Here is a 14,101-nt window from a genome sequence, read left to right as displayed (position 1 = left end):
ATGTATTTGAACTCTCTACTGTTGCAGGGAATATTGCAATATCACAATCAGGGACAACAGAAACTGCACTGCTAAAAAAAACAAAAAAGAAAGATAAAAACATTTTAACATAAGACTCTTAAAAATGTCACCTGACGTAGCAGTTTTGGAGCAAAACGTTGCATATTAAATTGTACATGTTTAACAATGCACAGAAGTAATGTTAGTTTATTTCTTGGTGTGGTCGGTTTGTCCTCTAGACACCTGTTTATGTTGTGCAAAGTTTGAGGGCTTTTTTGAAGATATACGGGAACAAAAAACATATTTGATTTGCTACGTTCTTGCAATGCTATTTCTCTGTACTGTGTACTAAAGAACTCTAAAACCTTCCAGATTTATGTCCAAAATAGATTCTTTAAAAATGTTCTACCTTTTTTTTTGGTTTTTATACAAAAAAAGAGAGATTTTTTTTCCTGTCTTACCATCCTCCACTGTGTGTTTCAAGATCATTTAGGTCAATATCAAGGTTTGGTTGTTTTACTGTATATGTGTAAAAGTTTAGAAGATTACCTTTTGTCCGACAGCCATTTGTGATGTACAAAGACTTAGATGGTATAGTTTATTATTCCATTAAAGAGTGGTTGACAGACATAGGCCTCTGTGTCGTGTGATATGGTTACCTTTTTATTTTCTTCTTTTTTTGGGGAAGATAAAATGGAAAGAGAACAGAAAACCTCCTGGTTCTTCTCATCAGAGCAAGTGTCCTGATTTTAGTTTGGTCTCTGCCATTCTTCTAGCAGGAGCTCTGTCTAAAGGCGCCTTAAAAGATGTATCACACTTGTAGAGCGAGTCAGCTTGTCTGCTCAGTCTACTTACACACACTCCTGGATGTGTGAGAGCCTCCACTTCCACTGCGTAAAATCACATTACCCCAAAGAGGAAGGGGATGAAAGGAAAGCGCCGCGGAATGGCCATAGACCAGTGAGTTGTCAAGGCCATTTACATTCAGGGTAACAAAGACAGAGAGGACGAGCAAAGATGGAGAGAAGAGAAATGAACAGGGCTCTTTCCAAACAAACAATCCTGGGTTAGAGGTTCCCAGCAGTTGCATTCAGACCTCATCTCTAGGATCTCGCACAGTGACTGACAAACAGGGCAAATAGTTCTCCTCACAAAGTGACCTCGCGTCAGCCTCCGACTCAGAGTTTCAGATTTTATTTGACATAAAGCTGGAAAATATGGAGTGAAATCACCATGTTTGTTTGGGTGTTTGTGTGTTGTTGTCTGAGCACTTCAGGGACTTGAGGATGATTCAAAGTGCCATTTGGTTGTGTGAGGACAGCCTTCACACACACACACACACACGCACGCACGCACACACGCACTCATCAGGCAGAAGATGTTGTCATCCACTGCCTCATTGTTTGTGTAAGTGATGTCTCCAATCACCATCAAACACACAGAGTTTCCATCCTCCCACTGTCACTCTCCTTCTCAGCCTTGTCCGAACCATCGTACAAATTGTCCCATCGTCCTTCTGCTCCTGTAAGTCTCCTCTGTCGCTCTCAACTCAGGGGTTTTCAACAGAAAGGCACCAATAGATATCAACATGTGTAAACATGTCAACGTTAAACCAAGATTTGTGCTTTTCTTATTACCAACTACCTATGACAACATTGCTGTTTTTTTTATTATTTTAGTATTGCTCTTTTTCCTGTACTCTGGCAGGAAATTTTCTTTTTTCATTGACTGTCACACTTAACCCTTGCTTTCCTGTGCAATGTATATCAGAATATATAATAGCAATAATATTTTAACTTTAATCTGATTGTCTGAGCTCACAAAATTTAAGGATAAAAATGACGACACAATCAGAGCTTTTTACTTACATGAAGTAAGTTTATGTCAAGAAAGATTTGATTGCTATAGCGTTACAATTTGTGCCAAATGTAGAATACAAAAATGATCAAACATGGACGGCATACAAGCAAGGTGCTGCTGTGGTGGAAGTTTGGCTTAGCAAGACGTAAACCATTAAAAGAGAGTTTTCTTACAGCCTCCCTTGGGCTCCAGAAACATGGTCTAAGATTTAGTATTTGTTACATCAGAACAAATATAATTTGAAGTTAAAAAATGCAGCATCGTTGTTATCTTCAGCCGCACTGTCTGAATGAGTCAACGCAACAATGATCTTCATCGCCTGTCTCTGGATGGTTATCCTTTTACATTAGCTGACAGGTTTTTATCAAGAATGAAACTCCGTCTGTTGAATACTTTCCTCTTTTTCATTTTGTAAAAACAATACAGCAACAAAATGTAATATGTTGCTGTAGAAGCATAGCACATCTAGTCAGCATAATGTTTTGTTGCACAGTCACAAAAAATTAAATTTCGTGTTTTTTGTTTTTTTTTTATTTCTGTGCAACCAACATTCCTCCACTTCAGTTTTCTCACAATTACATAGGAAAATTAAGTTGTATATAACTACAACATGTTTGCTTGTTAAAATACATAAAAGTATTCCAGTAATTTAGTCACATGGCATATGTATGTATCTGCGCGCTTGCGCCCGTGCATGTGTGTGTGTGTCTGCCCTCTAATGCCAATGAGATTTACAAAGCCAAAATGTCATCACTTGCAAAGGAAAGAAAAAAGCATCAAAGGAACATTATTTCTAAATGCTGCTCATTTCCCAGCTGCTGTTTTCTGTCTGTGTATAGGTGTGCATTCCATTAGCATGGTCTCGAGCCGTTATTAAGGGGCCAGTAAAAGCTTTTGGCATGCTCTTTACAGCGCCCCACCAGCCCCATTCTGCTTCACCCACCCTTCAAATATCTCGTCTCATTACCTGATTGACCTGTTAGCGTTCGTTACCAAAAGCTGCAGCCGCTCCCAGCAGAGTACTTCAGATGGATTTCCCATTTCAGATCAGACGAAAGTGGAGTCGGCTTCGATTGGAGCCGACATCGGAGGAGTTCTTCAGGGCAAACCAGCTGTGACTGGGCTGATGTGTAGCTGTCACTTTGTCGTGACATGATATAATATGAAATGATATTGAACAACGCTGGTTTGGCACTAAATTGTTAGCAGGGCTTCAGGTCTGACAGCAGCCAGTTTATGGCTTTAATCCCAAGGTCCTTTAAACCTTGTTTGACATAAATTGAGTTTGGCGTCTGGACAGAAAAAAAAAGGAGCAATGACAGAAAAAACACTTTCTGCTCTACTATTTTGTTTAGTTCAAATGGAAACTTTTTCCCTGTTTGTGAATTTGTTTTACCCTTGGCCCACAAATAATGAAGATGTCATTGTCAAATTGGTGTGGTCACATACTGTCATTTAATTTTCACAGTAACTTTCAGCAGGATATGAATCAAAGCCGCAGGGCCAGAATGCCACAACATTATTCACCAGACAAAAAGACACAGAATGACCATCTCAATGTGTACCATAAATCCAACAGAAATAAAATGGGGTGTTAAAACAAAATAAAGAGAATAAGAGAGGAATCGGCATTGTGGACGATGTGAAGAATGTGCAAAGAGAAGAACATATGAAAAACATTCCTCTTGCTATGCTCTCCGCCTTGTAAACAGGCGTAAGGAGAAAACTAAGTGCTGTCCTGTTGGCAAAATAGCTAAGAGATTTTACAACTGTGTAAAAGATGAATGTTTCTTAAAACTTTACATACTTTTAGCAGTGTTTCCAGCAAGTGCGAAAAGCACTGCAGAGTAGATGATGATGTAACCCGGGTCGTGTGTCATCTCTTGTCATATTTATTTTGGTGTTGTTTGTATTTTGTAGACAGATTTTAGGGCTGAAGTATATTCTTTTATCACCCTTTCTCATTATTTAGGCTCACAACCAAAAACCTGTACAACTACTGGAAATAAAGTTATAAAGGGTATTGGGATGTTTAAAAAAAAAAAAAAACTACTGCAGAAATCATGCAAATAGCCACTGATTGTAGCGACTGTAGCCCAAAATACAAACAGAAGCCAAACATTTTCTGACGCTCGTCTTATCTCACTGTTAGGATGTTGACATCCACCAGTGATGTGTGATAAATCTGTGATGTAAAGCTCAATGAAAAGCCTGAACACAGGTCTGAGGGACCCGTTACAATGACTAATGCCCCAACTGACAGCGAAAGATAAGACTCATCCTTCACCTCAGCTGGGCCCATTTCTCAGCAATAATGTTCATAATGGAGTGCTCCGGTGTCGTTATTGTGTGAATAATTTAAACAGTGATTTAGATTATTGGGCGCTGAGGTCACAGCCACATCAACCACCTATATAGGAGGACATCCAGATGAGATACTACTTTACTTTGTGCACTTTTAAGAGGCACTTTCTCTAAGACTCATGTGAAAAGGTTGGAGATGACTGCGTGGTAATGATTTGGTGTGTTGCTTAATTAGATGTTCCAGCGACATCTGTTTTTTAAGGGAAAACTGCAACTCTGGCACATTAATTCACTTTGTAATGAATGACTGAATGTCAGCACAGGCCATGAAATCACCAAGAGGGAAGTGTGCGAGTGTGTGTGTGTGTGTGCAACACTGTGAGGCTTTTCCATCTGTTTGGCAAAAACACTCTCCCACCAACACTGGCACCGTCAGTGTGCAGTCGCTAGAACGAGGAGGGATTCAAGATGGCCTAAAGCTGATTGGAATTCCTTTTAAATGAACAAAAAAAAGGGGGGAAAAATGAAACAAAGATGGAGTGGACATTACGCTGCTGAATCTTAGTTAAGGATGCTTCACAAGTATCTGACAGTGTCATTAATCTCAAGAAATTACACACCGAGAAACCAATACAACAGAATCAGTGGCTACTAATAGAGAATGTGCCTCTAAAAATGTTTGAATGCACACTTAAGCAACGATCGTCCTGTTGTTGCTTGTATGCAACAAACGGCGCGTTGCAAAAAAAAAAAAAAAAAAAATCTGCTTATGCTAAAATTCTGCTGTGAGTTAACTTGGTATCTGTTTTTATCTTCCAGATGGAGCTTAACATGTTTTCCCTCCGGCGGGATAAAAAAAAGCAAGCAGCTTCCTCTCTGTGAGTGACTGACTGTGGTCCAAGGAGACCACTTGGCACCTGGAGTGACAGGCTGCCATCAGCGTGTAAAGATGCTAATATGAATTCTGATCACTCGCTCATATAGGCAAGGGAATTACTGCCCATCACCAGCATCGACTGATTTCTCCACACATGGCAAAGTCAAGGGGCACGCCGCAGAAGCCAGGCAAACGGAGCTGGTACGGCAGTCGAAGCCAGCTTCTGCTCAGCGCCTCCTTCCTCTGTGACAGCGCTAAAAAGATGTGCTCTGTAATGTAATAAAATTGGAGCTGTGCCCCCGACATCTCAGACTGATGAGAAATATTTATGACAGATCCGTTGCTTAAACCATCCTTGTCCTTCAATCCCGATGCCTGTGTGAGCCCAGTGGGGTCAGAGGCTAATTACCAAACAGGATAAGAGGCAGGGGAGGAGAAAGACAGAACCTTCACAGTTTTCAGAGGTGTAAATTTATGCAGATTATTTCTGAGTGGAATGTCTGTCAGCTGTATTTTAAGCCACTCACAATTAGCATCTACATTTTTAAAGCTTGTTTTTCATCGCTTGACTTTGGTTTGTTTGTCTCACATATGGATGAGAAACTGTAAAGATTTTTTTTTTACCAACGTACAAGGAGGTCATGATAAACAATCTTCCTGAAACTATTGTTGCCATAGTTTGTGTAAGACTGAAAATAACAGTCAGGAGAAGAGTACAAAACACATGTCATGCTATTATGGACATTTACTCTAAAAATAATAAAGAGAGTCATTCATAACAGGAGAAAATATGGAAAAACAGTGACATTACAAAATCTTTCTTCAAAACTGATGCAGAACACTGAAACTAGACACGGAGGCTGAAAGAGATACAGGACAAGAGTGGGTTAGGTTTCTCATCAGAACTACTCCATATGTCTGATTTATGGCATTTGTATAAATATATATGTTTATTAATCAATCAAAAGTTGTTAGAGGTGGTAATTCTAACTTGAGTTAAATTATGTGTCTCCTTATTGGAACTTTTCAGCTGCTCAACAACTTAAACCCTACTATTATTATTGGAAACATTATGAGTGGTTGTAGTAATTGTTGTAATAATAGTAGTATTAGTATAATTTTGTACAATATTTTGTATAATCCAATCCAATTTTTCTTTTTTTTTTTTTTTTTACAAGGCCAATAGCAACTGTTTTAACTTTTTCAAAACATACAGTATTAATGCTCAAATTTTAAAAATAATGAAAAATGAAGACCGATATAAAACGTGGTTTAGGTACAAGCTGAGACAAAAGTCACTCACCTGCTCTCCATCACTGTCCCGCCACTCTCCTGCTCCCCGGTGAATTCTCTCCTCTCTTCAGAAAGCAATGATACTGTCTGCTTTGCCGAGACTCTCCCCGGCTGACATCCCGACATGAGGAGAAGGATGTTCCTGTCTGTCTTGTCACATCAGACGTCCTGATTCGGATCCCTCCCATCCAACACCCTGTGATGCTTCACTTTAAAAAGCTGCCCGTCCATCATAAACATATCCTTCCTTTTATGTTCCCCGCCTGAGAACGGAAGAGGGGGAACGGGAGAAGTCAGCCCTCTCTCAAACACAAGCTGACAGCTCTAAGCAGATTGACATTATATCAGAAGAAAGATGTGCCAGACATTCATTTGAATTTTCGTGACAAGGTAACACCACAATTATGAGTCACTCTGTGAGATCAAAAACTTATTCCGTGAATTTGCGAACGCTAAAGAAAGCAAAAGTCCTTAACAGAGGAAGAGCTGTTAATCACATACATCGCAGCTCCTTAATCAATCCTTTTCTAAATATTCCCAGCAGTTCTGGAGGAGTCTTAAATTAAATCCCTCACCTTGACTTCATATAAATGTAATACTGTCAATAAAGGAGATATAAATAGATAAGCTCGTAACCATTCATAATCTACCTGAATATTTAAAAAGGGTCTTTTGGGCAATGAGGCACAGAAAGAGAGGATGACACAGAGACTTGATCAATTGCCTTAGTTCAGCCTCTACAATCAGAAGTGTGCTAATTGAAATGGTGCACAGACTCATCAAGCACTCCTAAAAGATGAACCACATCAAATTAGTAATTTTTTCCAATAATTCACGGCGAAATTATTAAATCTACTCGCATCTCACACTCGCCTCGCCTTTCCTGTCTGGACAATGATTGAGAAAGAATTGCTTGCTGGGGCTGTCTGGGGAGGAGCATGGAGAAATGTTAAGCAGACCTTTTCAATGTCTGACCAATTCAGTCTGTGAATGTTAATGGTCTTTAATGAAGACATGAACTGAAAACTGAACTATACGGCTTAATAACAGGGGAGAAAGAAGAGTAAGAGATAACATTCAAGCCGGGAAGAAATTCTTCAAGGAAGCGAAGAGTCAAAGCTTTGGGTCGCAGGCGGGAATTTGCCGCATGTCTAAAGCTCATAAAGAGAGATCATGAGTGTTAAAGGTAGATCGCTGGACGTGTTATTAAGGTGCTTGCTCTGAGCTATCATCACACGTCCACCTTTGCCTGAACTTTTCTATTTTCAGAGTGAAGCTAATGAATTGGGACCTAAAGAAGGTTTTTCTGCAGGCTCACAATGAGGAATGGTAAGAGATTATTTTAGAATGAAGATCAATGACAAGGTCCAAACGTTGTGAGGAGGAGGAGGAGCAGAGGGAGAAGGCTTTGGCGCTAATGTAAGACGAGTTGAACATGCAACTCAAGGCCAAAGGCAAGAGCTTCATCTCACCAATTCTCTTTACAGGGGTGGAAATTACTTGGTGCCATACATAGCTGATTTACACAAATTAATGGTCCTGGTTATTAATAGGCAGAGGTCCATATATTAAACAGTGTGAGAAAAGGTAGCTTTAATTATGCATTCTTTATAAAACCTGTTTGACTTCAGCTCCCACCGCGAAGGTGCATTATCAAACTTAATCAGATCCCTGACAAATTAGCTAATAGAGCAGTTGGGCCTCATTTTACTTTCAACCATCAGCTGTTTTAAATAAATGTCTTCCCTCCACATTAGTTATAGTAACACTGCAGTAAAGACAATGGGCATTTAAACAATGAGTGGAATCAGTCAGAGTGCTTTGCAAAAGCAGTCACACAGCAGTAACTGTTCCACTTTTCTTATTTTACAAATACAAAACTGAAAGTAAGCATGCATTTATGCTGAGTACCCTTTAATTCTGACACCCCTAGATAAAATCCAGCCCAAGTAGATGTCACCTACTTGGTAAACATAGTGTGCGCAATGTAATATCAGTGTAGATAGAGATGTTCTGTATTGCCCTCAAAGGTTTGGTAGAGAACATGAGTAAACAAACAGCATCGTGCAAACCACAAATCATGTCTGATGGGTCGGAGAAAAAAAAGTTGTGGAGAAGTTTAAAGCAGGGTTAGGTAATAAAACAGTGTCCAGGTGTTTTGAACAGCTGAGCATTGTGCAGTCAGTCATCTGAAATTAGAAAGAGTGTGCATCAGCTGCAAATCTACCAAAACATGGCTGTCCTCCTAACCTGCCAGGTTGGGAGCTGTAGTCAAAGAAACAGCCAACAGTCCCATGGTAACTCTGGAGGAGGAGCTTCTACCGCTCAGCAGCTCAGGTGGGATAATCTGTTGACAGGACAACCAATGGTAGTGCACTCCACAAATCTGCTAGTAATGGAAGAGCAGTGTAAAGAAAGTTGTTGTTAAAGGAAAACCGTAGGAACATCTCAATCAAGCAGCTCAGGAGACACAGCAATCACATTGTAGAATGAGCTCTTATAAAATTAAATCCAAACCAAACTTCTGGTTTATATACAAAATGTGATGTGAGGTAGCTAATGTACGCTGCACTTCTCCCCGAAAACATCACCTCCTCCCTGAAATGTCGAGGCGCCAGCAATTCAAACGCATCAAAGTTTGCAGCTGTAACCAAATCCAATGTCGGACAGGGGTATGAATAATTTTTAAAATCCTACTTAGCACTTACAGTTTCATCTTCTGTGCATTAACGCGATCATCGTCCTCCGTGTCTCTTCACGTACTTGGAGGCCACCGTGTGAGCAAGAGTTTCTGGGACCTCTCTACAGACAATGGTGTCACATCTTTCCCCCCGTGGGGGTACACCTCAGAGTGATTTGTGGTTAGGGAAGACTGATGAACTGCTATTGCCACCCCGTTTCTTTGCAAGATCAATTCTACATGTAGGAGTGTGCTTTATGAATGATGGAGACCTCCTCAAGCCATCCATACAGCTGCCCAAAGACACGTCCCTGGCCCCCATAGCACCTACAAGGCAGGAATAAAGCAATCACTCTTCTCAACAGGGCCATGCATTATGCACCCACAGGCGCACGTGAATGCAGCAACATGAATACACAGATAAGGCAAAGATGCGCACACATGGACAAACTTGGTATCTGTTTGCAGGAAACAAATGAAGACTTGGTAGATTCTGCTTTTTTTTCCCTTCTCTCTTTTAAAATTTGTTTAGAAAAGCAACCAGGCTCTGCCTCTGCACAGAAGCCTTGCTGGTAGAGTTCGGATGAAACGATGCTGGATGGCCGTTCTTCTGAGGCGTGAACTGTCAGTTTACAATTTTGGCTTTTGCAATTCTCCCACTTTTCTGGACAGGCCCCGTATAACGGAGCAGAGTCCAATAAGAGCAATTTGATGGTATTGAGGGATCACTTGCTGCACAAATCTGAAGGCTGTATAGCATTGTGAATAGGAGCGGCATACATAGATGTCATGAGTCCTGCCTCCCGCAGAGAGGTTGAAAGCAAAAAGTGGAGCGCAATGAATACTTGAGTGTTCTGGAGGCTATGAAATTGAAAGGCCTCTCTCTGTTTTTTGCCAAAAAAGATTTCTATGGAAAAATAGAAGCAGCTCGCGCTTTTTAATCGCAACTTTAAGATTGATTGGGCGAACTTGTGTGCAAATCAATGCGGGCTTGACAGATGATCCTCTTTAATGATAATCCTGGTGCCGAGTGCAGAGAGGAGGAGAATAATGCAGCAGGTCTGCCTAACATTAGAGAGAATCACATATATTACTTGAAAGAGGATTTGAATCTCATTTTTAAATATGCAAAACAGGTCTAAAAATGAATTTCCTGAAGTAATGGAGTACTCCAATCTAAAACGGATTTGTTCCAGTTTGTTCTCGAACAGAATACCCAATTTTCTGTCAATCACACCCAATAAATGTCTGGGCAGCCGTTGCATTACACTAATCAGATGCATAATGTCCTCTGTTTTACAGTGCACCAAGCTGCAGCCAGGTTGCAGTCTTTAGATGTCAGGTTTTTAACGCATAGAGCAAAGCAAGACAGATGCACAGCTGAGATAACTTCCATTTACAGTGTAAGCCTGGGAGAGCCACAGTGTAAGGGGCCATATACTATTTATGGGTTAATCGATACAGTGGCTGGATGACACCATGTCCCCACTACTTTCTGTCATGATGATGGCTCACTAATTTTGGAAAGGCTGCTTTCTCCCGCTGCCTTCAGCAGGCTGCAGGACGGTTTAATTTGGCTGTAAAAACGCCAATCACAATGTTACTTCTTGTTCCTGTGGGAGGTCAGAGTGGGGGCAAGTCCATAGGAGGAAATATATTCGCATAGTTCTGTTAGAGACACTGCTAACCCCTGACATCCCATTTGGGCTGTAATTTCATGTTGTTAAAGTGACAGGGACCGAGCCGCCGTACTCTTACAGAGATGAGGAGAGAAAGGAGCAAATCGTGTTCAGAGTGAGGCTTTTAATTCTCAATCTCTGCTTTAGCATGCACATGCGTTGAGACAGCATTAGCAAGAAGAGTGCGCAGAGTCGTGTCACACCCCACTGCAAATCCGTGTGTCCTAAATAGTTTATATACCGGGATTTACGTGCAACATGTTTTGGTTCTGAAAAATGAAGGCAGAGGTAGAGCACATCAGAGGGACAGGAGGTCATCCAGTCAGCGAGTGGTGAAAACTCATTAACGTGGCCATTACCAAGACTTAGCACAGCTTCCTCGAACTGCTTTGATCTCTAACGTCAACATATGAGAAAACTGGTTAATTTAGTATGGGTGTAAAAATCTGACAGTTTGGCGAGGAAAGTCAAGACGTCGCAGTGACATAAAGAAAATGGGAAAGAAAAGAAAAGTCTGAATGCAAACTAAAATTAATAATGTTCCAGTTAATGTCAACCAAACGCAACTTCAAACAAACAGGGTTTTAGCCTTATAGGAACTCCGTGTTCTAGGAGTTCTGCTGCGTTCAGGAAGTCCGTTCAATACTTGTGGTGCATAAAAACCGAATGCTGTTTCTCCATGCTTGGCTCTGATTCTGATGATGATGCAGAGTAGTCTTCAACAAATGAGCGGTCCGGAAGGCTGATACGGTGATAACACATCTTTAATGTAATTTGGTGCAAAAGCATTTAATGATTTATAAACAACAACAACAACAAAAAAAACCCTATTTGAAAGGGAGCTATTGTAGGGACTTTAGAACTTGGGTGTAGTGCTCAATTTTTCTACTTTGAGTGAGAATGTGAGCAGCAGCATTCTGAATCAGCTGCACCTCTTTGACTGACTTTTTAAGGAGATTTGTGAAGAGATTTCTGCAGTAATTCATTTGACGAAATATAAATGCATGGATGCGTTTCTTGAGATCTGGCTCGGACATTTAGCATCTCATTTTAAAGATGTGGTTTGTGTTTTGGAGCAAATTACAGTTCAGTGGTCGGAAGTAACAAGTACTTCGTTACTTGTACTTAATTTCGTGTATCTGTACTTAAGTAGATTTAATAATGGGGACTTTCTACTTTTACTCCACTACATTTTACAGTATGTATCTGTACTTTCTACTTCACTACATTTCTACAAAAGTGTCGCGTTACGCGTTACTCGTTACATCCAAGTCGCGTTGCGCTTTTTGTCCGTTAAAATGTGAAGTTCAGGGACTTAAGGTGGCGCCGTAAAATCCAAGCAATAACGTGACTTACGTGTCTGTTGTCACCCATCGCCTCCCCCTTTACTCGCACGCGGAGCTCCAAGACATGTGCAGTGGTTTCCTCTGAGCGGGAGAAGATGTCTGTCTAATCGTCAGTAATATAATAGCGCTGCATAAATCATAAGATATGGCGACATGTAAAATAAGCAGCGCTTCGCTTTCACAGACGCTGGGGACTTCGTCTAACTTTTAGCATCACTCCGAAGGAAAGCTTAAAGAAAGGTAAGCTCTGTGGACGTAATGCTAGCAAAGCTAGCTGTACAGAGACACATGTTGCAACTAGCTGAAAAAAAGTTGTCACTCATGCAGCTGAATTATTGTGTGGAGGTGTTGACTGGGGTGTCGCAAATATGGGACAACGCTGTGACCAAAGTCTGCATTGATATGACATTGAGGAACAATCCGATTCTTCTGGACGGATCTTTACTGATTAAATTTATTTCAGCTCTAAGTATTTAATATCTAGGTGTTTAATGGGAATGTGGATCTTTCAGATCAATTTGAGAAGCAATTTTGATAGGTAAAAGTTAATTTTTTTGTGTCACGTACCATGGGGTGCTGGTCTTGACTTGGTCTTGGGTAGGTGGTCTTGACTACAACTCTGCTACGTGGCTCCTCGGTATCAAACCTTCTTTCCATCCCCTTTCTGTTGGATTTCTTTAAAAAATAAATGCCACTAGTGGCAAAAAAAAAAAGTGAAGTTCATGCTGTAAGGACAAGACAAGATGTTTCCATCCCTAAAATTATGATGCATAGAATCACATATCTAAGTCTAAACTATGTTACAGAGAGTAAACACGATAAAAACATGCTTTATCTGTGGCATTGTTCATTGAAATGGCACATTTCTGATGTAATAAAATTAAATATGATCGGTTCACTTAATGATATTGTATTAGGGATTAGGTAATGCATTCAGCAAGTACTTAAGTATTTTTAAAAGCCAGTACTTTTTTACTTTTACTTGAGTATATTTTGTCTGTGTATTTGTACTTTTACTTAAGTACATTTTTTGAGTACTTTCTCCACCACTACAGTTTATTACTACAATAATGTAGTAATGGACCACCTCAGATTATACATAGCTTCTATTTTTTAGTTCTTGCCTTCTACTTTTTGGTCCTAAAGGGTGGGACATCAATGATTTTTCAACTGGATTTCTTAACTGAGTTCATGAAATATTTTTTCCCCCCACAATTCCTACCAATTATCAGCTTTAATTGTTTGAATAAACTTTGTTTCATTGATCTTAAAGTGAACCTTTTGTACTCCATGAATGTAATGATATATAATTTCTCAGCGGTTGTGTTGTTAATAAATGTTTTAATCTTACAAAAACATTCATTTTGCTTTCATCAATGACATGCTAATGCCAGAACAAAACAGCAACAAAACAAAGGCGTAATTAACATTAATAGGAATGAAAGAATGGAAATAAAAGGGTAATTGTATTAAGGTGCATGGGAATGACTGAAAACCTGACCTATGTTAAAGGTGAAGCGTTTTGTTTTCAAATATGAATTATGGAAAAGGAATCAGCATGTGCAGTAAATGTCCCCGTGAAGTTAAGGTTTGAGAAACGAGCTCCAATCAGCGACCAGCAGGTACTACTCTTTCTGTTCATACTTTTCATTAAATGCATCAAAACTCAGGGGAAAAAAGCACCTTTAGAAAGTGTTCATGCTTCGATGTTTATTATCATGTAATTTGTTTGTATTCTGTTGTATTCCACTGTCTTTTTTTGTTATTTTGTTTTGTTTTGTTTGCCTTATTCTGTCTTAAAAAAGCAAGAAAAAAAATATTACCAGGTCAGACATGAAAGAAAACAGAAAAAATTTTATCAGCCAGAGAAACTCTAATATTTGCACCTACTAAGCGTTTTAGGTTAACCTGTCTAGGGGGTCACTGTGGTCAATTTCAAGCTATTGTTCATGTAGGCCCATATAGATTCCCCCCATCCCCACCTGGTTTTCTTGGCAACGCATCTGAACTAAATACAGTGTATAATAAATAAGTCCTCTTTGGATTGGGAAAATCAGTTTCA

Source organism: Poecilia reticulata, chromosome 6, assembly GCF_904066995.2.
Source record: "Poecilia reticulata chromosome 6, P_reticulata-male-v2, whole genome shotgun sequence".
Taxonomy (NCBI): domain Eukaryota; kingdom Metazoa; phylum Chordata; class Actinopteri; order Cyprinodontiformes; family Poeciliidae; genus Poecilia; species Poecilia reticulata.
Note: the sequence above shows the minus strand (reverse complement) of the source record.